Here is a 6,435-nt window from a genome sequence, read left to right as displayed (position 1 = left end):
ACATCCTGGAAGGAAGCCATTTTGAAACCAGAATTCTGGATCAGACACCAGCCAGTGCCTTCCCAGCTGACGGGGGGCGGTTCTCTGGATGCCATTGGCCATCCTCTAGTGAAGGTACCCTATTGTTAACGCCTTACCTTGGACACTTTATGGCCTTCAGACTGTAACTTTGTAACTAAATAAATCCCCTTTATAAAAGCCGATCCATTTCTGGTATTTTGCATCCCAGCAGCATTAGCAAACTGGAACAAATGGGGAAAGTGAGGCAAGGAAAGGGAAAAAACAACTAAAGCATCCATTAATGAGCAGCTTACTGCTGGGGGCAACTGGATCTTGGTGAACATGGAGAATCTCTGAAAAGCCAGGAAGGAATCTTTTTTGTAATTCTCTCACTGAAGGATGGGGAGACAGACTCTCATCTCCCAATTCCCATTCCCCTTTGATTGAGGGTTTCCCTCAGGGTTGATAATTACTCTGCCCTTCTGGGTTTCACCTGAGTGAGCCAGAGCACGCTCACCTGAGGCCAAAGTGAGCACTCAGACAGAGAAGAGATGGGGTGCCTGAGGTGAAAAGCTGACAGCATGCTGGGAAATGTCTGCTGCACTGCAGGTGAGCTCACGCGGACCGAGGAGATCAACAGTGTATGCCACGGGGCCAATTCTGTTATGCCACTTTTGTATTTGGAATAACATCATAGGGTAGTTTCTACCCTGGCATAATCCTATCCCTGGCTTGCTGGTCAATGCAAATGTACTGGCATGGTGTAGCCTTCTTGAAAAGGAGAGATCAGGTTTATTAGAATACATTGGGCATTTGTGAGAGAGACTAAAAATAACAGTTACTTGTACAAGAAATATCTTTTTTCCCTGCTCATGTATACAAGTGCAAGCTCATAACCTGACTAATCAGTCTGGGTGCCTTCTATCTTGCTGTTCTGCTTTCCCCAGGGGAACATCCTTTTTGGTGACCAGTGTGCCAGTTTGGATGTATTATGTCCCCAAAGTGCCATTATCTTTGATGCAATCTTGTGGGGGCAGACTTATTAGTGTTGATTAGGTTGGAACCTATTGGTTCAGTGTTTCCATGGAGATGTGACTCAATCAACTGTGGGCAAGAACATTCATTGGATTATTTCAATGGCAGTGCTGCCCCACCCATTAAGGGTGGGTCTTTTTTGGATCGCTTGAGTGCTTTAAAAAGAGCCACACAGACCCAGACGTAGAGCAGCTGTGAGTGACATTTTGAAGAGCAGCTGCAGCTAAGAGAGGACAAAACACCTCAAGAGCAACATTTTGGAGAACACCATTTTGAAACACAACCTGGGAACAAGCAGACGCCAGCCACGTGCCTTCCCAGCTAACAGAGGTTTTCCGGACACCAATGGCCATCCTTCAGTGAAGGCACCCGATTGTTGATGCCTTACCTTGGACACTTTATGGCCTTCAGACTGTAACTTTGTAACCAACTAAACCCCCTTTTATAAAAGCCAATCCATCTCTGGTGTTTTGCTTAACAGCAGCATTAGCAAACGAGAACAACCATGATGGCTTATGTCACCTCATCTGCCTTCAACCCGTAGTAAGTGAGTAAAGGGAAGAGGGCAAGAGCTTTCTTACCCTTTAAGGACACTTATAATTATTGGCCAGAACTTAGTCCTAGTTCCAAAGAAGGCTTGGAATTCTTGTCTTTATTTGGAGCAGCCATTTGTCCAGGCCAAAATTCTTTTGACTGGTATAGAAGGAAAAACGGATCTTGGAGGACAAATAGAACTTCTGCTGCAGATCTCACCTTGATTGTAGTGCAGAACTTTGAATTGTATGCAATGACAATTTTAAAACTTTTAATGCTATTATGATAGCTTTAAAACATTCTCTGTGTGTGTGTGTCCATCTTCATAAAGTTATTTATAGAGTTGTCTTTATTCTAACTTAGTATATTCCATAGTGGTGGGAATGATTATATGTGATTATGGGAACTTATACAAGTGTATCCTTTAGTGATCTGCTGCAGTTAGCTGTTTCCATCCGAAGTTTGATTTTCTCTGTGTCTCTGTCTCTCTCTTCCTCTCCCTCTTTCTCTCTCCCACTCCCTCTCTCTCTCTCCCTTCTTCCTCTCTCTCCATCTCTCTCAGTGTCTTCCTGTTTATTAATATTTGACTGTTAATTACCCAGTAAGATAATAAAATTGGTCTTGATAGTGCTTTTTCTCTTTTCCCTTAACTTTGATGTTGTTCTACTGAAAGTGCATTGATTACCCTTTTTCTCTCTTGATTTCTATCTCATTTGGAAACTTTATAATCAGATAATACATTTATCTTTTAATCAGTTTTCTATTTCTTCTGCCTTGCCCATATGCTCTGAAAAGGGGAAAATACTCTTCCTCATTTCTTAGGACAGGAATAATCTTCCATAACTTATCTGAATGGCTACTTAGGTCTCCTTCAAAACTTGAAAAAATTTTCCTCATGTGTAACTTAAAAATTCTCACCTTCAGTGAAATTGGTTCACTAAGATGCTATTGATGAATTTGAAAGGAGAAGTAGAAAAGAATAAAGGACAAGTACAGCGTTCCTAAAGGGTAGGTTATATGTGTGTGTGTATGTGTGTGTATACATACATGTATATATACATATAAACATATGTAATACATGTATAACTTATGTACATATGCTATAAATTTACTATAATCCTTAATGTCATGACAGTAATTTTCCTTGAAATTATTTATATACCCGGAAAATGACTGGCTTTCTCTAAGTAGTAGAGCTGGGATTTGACATCCTTAAACATATATGTACATATGTGCTGCTTCTAAGATGATGGTCATTAAGGAAAGCTAAGAATGTGGGTGAGGGTGGGTCTCATGCAAAGCTTCCAGGCCAGCCTTCTGGAGACCCTAGCTGAGGACCCTGCACTGGGAGTGTTTCAGATCTGAAAAGAGCCTGTCAACACTCGATTCCTGGAGACGGCTCCAGGAAAGGTTAAATCCCCTTTCCTCTGGGGAAGAAGGCGCTGTGGATGGCTGCAGGGGAGCTGGGCTCTGGGAGCAATTCAGAGGCATCAGCCCCAGAAGGGTAAAGTGGAGTCCTCTGCCCCTCTGGGGAAGGTGAGAGCCCTGTGCAAGTGTGGAATTGCAAACGTTCTCACATCTCAACTGGCCTTGATGAGCTTTTAGAGAAGGATTATTGTTTATTATAAGGTGGGAGGTGGTCCTTATAATAAAATTGCAGGTGCCAGAAAATGGCATTTTAGGAAACCATATAGAAAGTCATCTCTCTTTTGAGCCTCCCAATGTCTGTACTAACTACTTTTATAACTATCCCTGTTTTATGGATAAAGATGCTAAGAATCAAAGAACTTAAATAAATTTCAGATCCCTAGTCAGTAAGTCTTAGAGGAGGCACCGAGCTCTTCTGAATACATTGACTCTTTGAAACCTAGGACTGATGTGGCCTGGGGACACCAGATAACCCAAATTATAACAACAGGAAAATCGAAATGACTCAATTAGGTAGTCCCAGGCCCTTTTCTTTTCCCTCTGATTTCTCTTCCTGATTTTTAAAGGCAAACCATAGCCTTGTAGCTCAGCACCCTTGATGCTGAGGACACAAAACACCTTCCATTGGGTTCCAGAAGCACCATCCCCTGATTCAGGCTCAACTGGGGTTCCAGGCATCTTCATTCTCCCAGTGGGGTGAGCTTTCTGGAGAGCCCCAACCTCCAGAAGTCAGCTTACCTCAGTCTCTCTCAAGATGATGAGAGCCCACTCAAGATTCCAGGCACTTTGCTAAGCCCTTTTTTGTATTTTATTGAATTTGATCTTTTCCTTGGGGTCTTGGTTGTATCATTACCACATTGTCTGGCTAAGAGACTTGGAGCTCCAAGAGGTTAACTCATTTGTGCCAGGTCACAGGATTGACAAGCAAAGATCAGACTCTTTCCTAAGCCTCCACTCTTGGCCACTGGGATAGTCCATCCCCCTCCCTGAGGGCCTCGGGTCACTTAGAGACCCATCGTCCACTCCAGCTGAATGACTGGCATCTACTCCGTGTAAGAGAATGCGGTGTATATCCGACTAGAGGTGTCCCACATTATGTGTTGGTCACTTCTGCCGCTGATAGCAAGGAAGGGAGACTTCTCCTTCCAAGACTGAGTCCTTGTTTCTTTATCATTGCTTATTGCCTACACTGGCATCTACATTATCTTTAATTTCTCAAGCTTTCCCCTATGTGGTCCTAGTCATAATTCATCCCATCCTTATTTTTTTCCTACATCCCTACTTTCTCTTTGAAATTCTCGTGTATCAACTCTCTTAAAGAGAGTGGATGCTAATCTATTTTTAGTATATTTCATGAGTGAATCTTCATAAAGTCCTTAAATTAATATAGGATCCTGTGGAGATAATATCGAAAGGGTTGGACCAAAAATGCAATTGGAAGCAGAATTATGCATCAAACAATTAAACAGTTTCCTGAATTATATGCAAGGCACGAATCAAAATTCCTGATCCCAGTGACATAGTGATTAATTTAATTTTATTAATTTCTCTTCTGTAGTTAGGTGTGCCAGTTTGAATATATATTGTGTCCCCCAAATGCCATTATCTTTGATGTAATCTTGTGTGGGCAGACCTTATCAGTTTTGATTAGATTTCTTTGAGTGTTTCTTTGGAATGCACCCCACCCAGGCGTGGGTGATGACTCTGATTGGATAATTTCCATGGAGATGTTGCTCCACCCATTTGGGGTGGGTCTAAGTTGATCAGTGGAGCCATATAAATGAGCTGACATAAGCAGAAGGAACTCAGTGCAGCTGTGAGTGATGTTTTGAAGAGGAGCAACAGCCAAGAGGAACACTTGAGGAAAGCACAGAAGCTGCAGATGAGAGACAGCCGTTGAAAGCAGAGTTTTGCTCCAGAGAAGCTGAGAGAGGACAAATACCCCAAGTGCAACTAAGAGTGACATTTTTGAGGAACTGCAGCCTAGAGAGAAACATCCTGGGAGAAAGCCATTTTGAAACCAGAACTTTGGAGCAGATGCCAGCCACATGCCTTCCCAGCTAACAGAGGTTTTCCAGACACCATTGGCGATCCTCCAGTGAAGGTACTCGATTGCAAAATTCTCAGAGGAAAATTTTGCTTTAGGACTAGACCATTAGGCTTATCTATATTTCCCTTTGTCTGCCAGCCACCACTCTTTAGGCTCTCCAAGATTGCTAAATGATAAAGTCATAAATGAGTTGCTAGAAATTTTTTATGAAAACATTTTTCCCCACATATAAAATAAAACCAAAATGTATTTCCATGATAGGGCCAGTGTATATATATGATCAGAATTTTTTAATACCATCCAGGCTGCCCTTGAAATCTGGAAGCATTAGGGACTCTTCCAAGGGCACCTGCTCATCCACGTAGGGATGTTTTGCATAACCTGTGATCTTCTCCCCTGACACTGACTGGGAAATTCTGTGGCTGCTAAGCTGAGAGCTGGGACAGGGAAGGCTCCGAGCAGGCTCAGCATGGGGAGTTCTGGGCCTCTCCACAGAGACATTTACCAAGTCTCCCAGTGTCACCCAGTTCTCACTGCCCGTGATGCGGAGTCACCTTTGTTTGGTGAGGGCTGTGATGATGATGTTCCTCATTGTATCATGGTTCCTGAGCCTCAGTGTGCCCTTGCAGAACTGATCTCCTTTCATCCTTCCCTGGTCAGGAGGCCGTGCAGGCATTATTAGCTCCATATACCAGAAGGAGGAAGCCAAATGCCCCTTTATGTAAATTGTCAAGTGACGATCTTGATATGGCTAATAAATGGCAGAAACAGGACTAGAGTTTAGTTTTCTGTTTCTTAGTCTATTACTTTTCCTATTATACCTCTCTCTACCCCTTCTTTCCTTTAGTTGTTTAACATATCCCCCCTCACCCTTTGAGATCATGTTTGTGTGACCCTATTTTGAATAATATAAGCATGGGGCATAAATGAATTCTTTTCTCTCAGGTGTCCTGGTTTAAAGTCCTACCCTGGGTGGCAACCTGCTTTCAGCGTCATGTCATTTTACATGGTTGACATATGAGACCTTCTCTCCTTCTTGTCCTCCTCCCCCATCCCTTCAGTAAATTGAGTTTATAATAGAAACACTAACTCAATGTTAACTAAAGTGAGACTGTCAAGTGATATGATAAGACTGCTGGGTGATGTTTTATGGTAATAGATTCTCTTTGGGTTTCATGTCTAAGATCAAGAGATGATGCCTCTCCCCTTAAAGGGCAAACGGAAAATGTGGAAGCCACAGCAGAAGGAAATCTACAGCTCACTGTGTCTCGATGGAATCAGCATTCCCACCTTGGTAAAAATAAAGACAATGATCTTTTGTTAAAGCAAAGCACAGACAAGATTTTTTAGAGAATGAATCTCTTGGTAGCAAGACGGGACCCATAAAA

This window comes from Choloepus didactylus, chromosome 14, assembly GCF_015220235.1.
Source record: "Choloepus didactylus isolate mChoDid1 chromosome 14, mChoDid1.pri, whole genome shotgun sequence".
In the NCBI taxonomy this organism is placed as follows: Eukaryota; Metazoa; Chordata; class Mammalia; order Pilosa; family Megalonychidae; genus Choloepus; species Choloepus didactylus.
Note: the sequence above shows the minus strand (reverse complement) of the source record.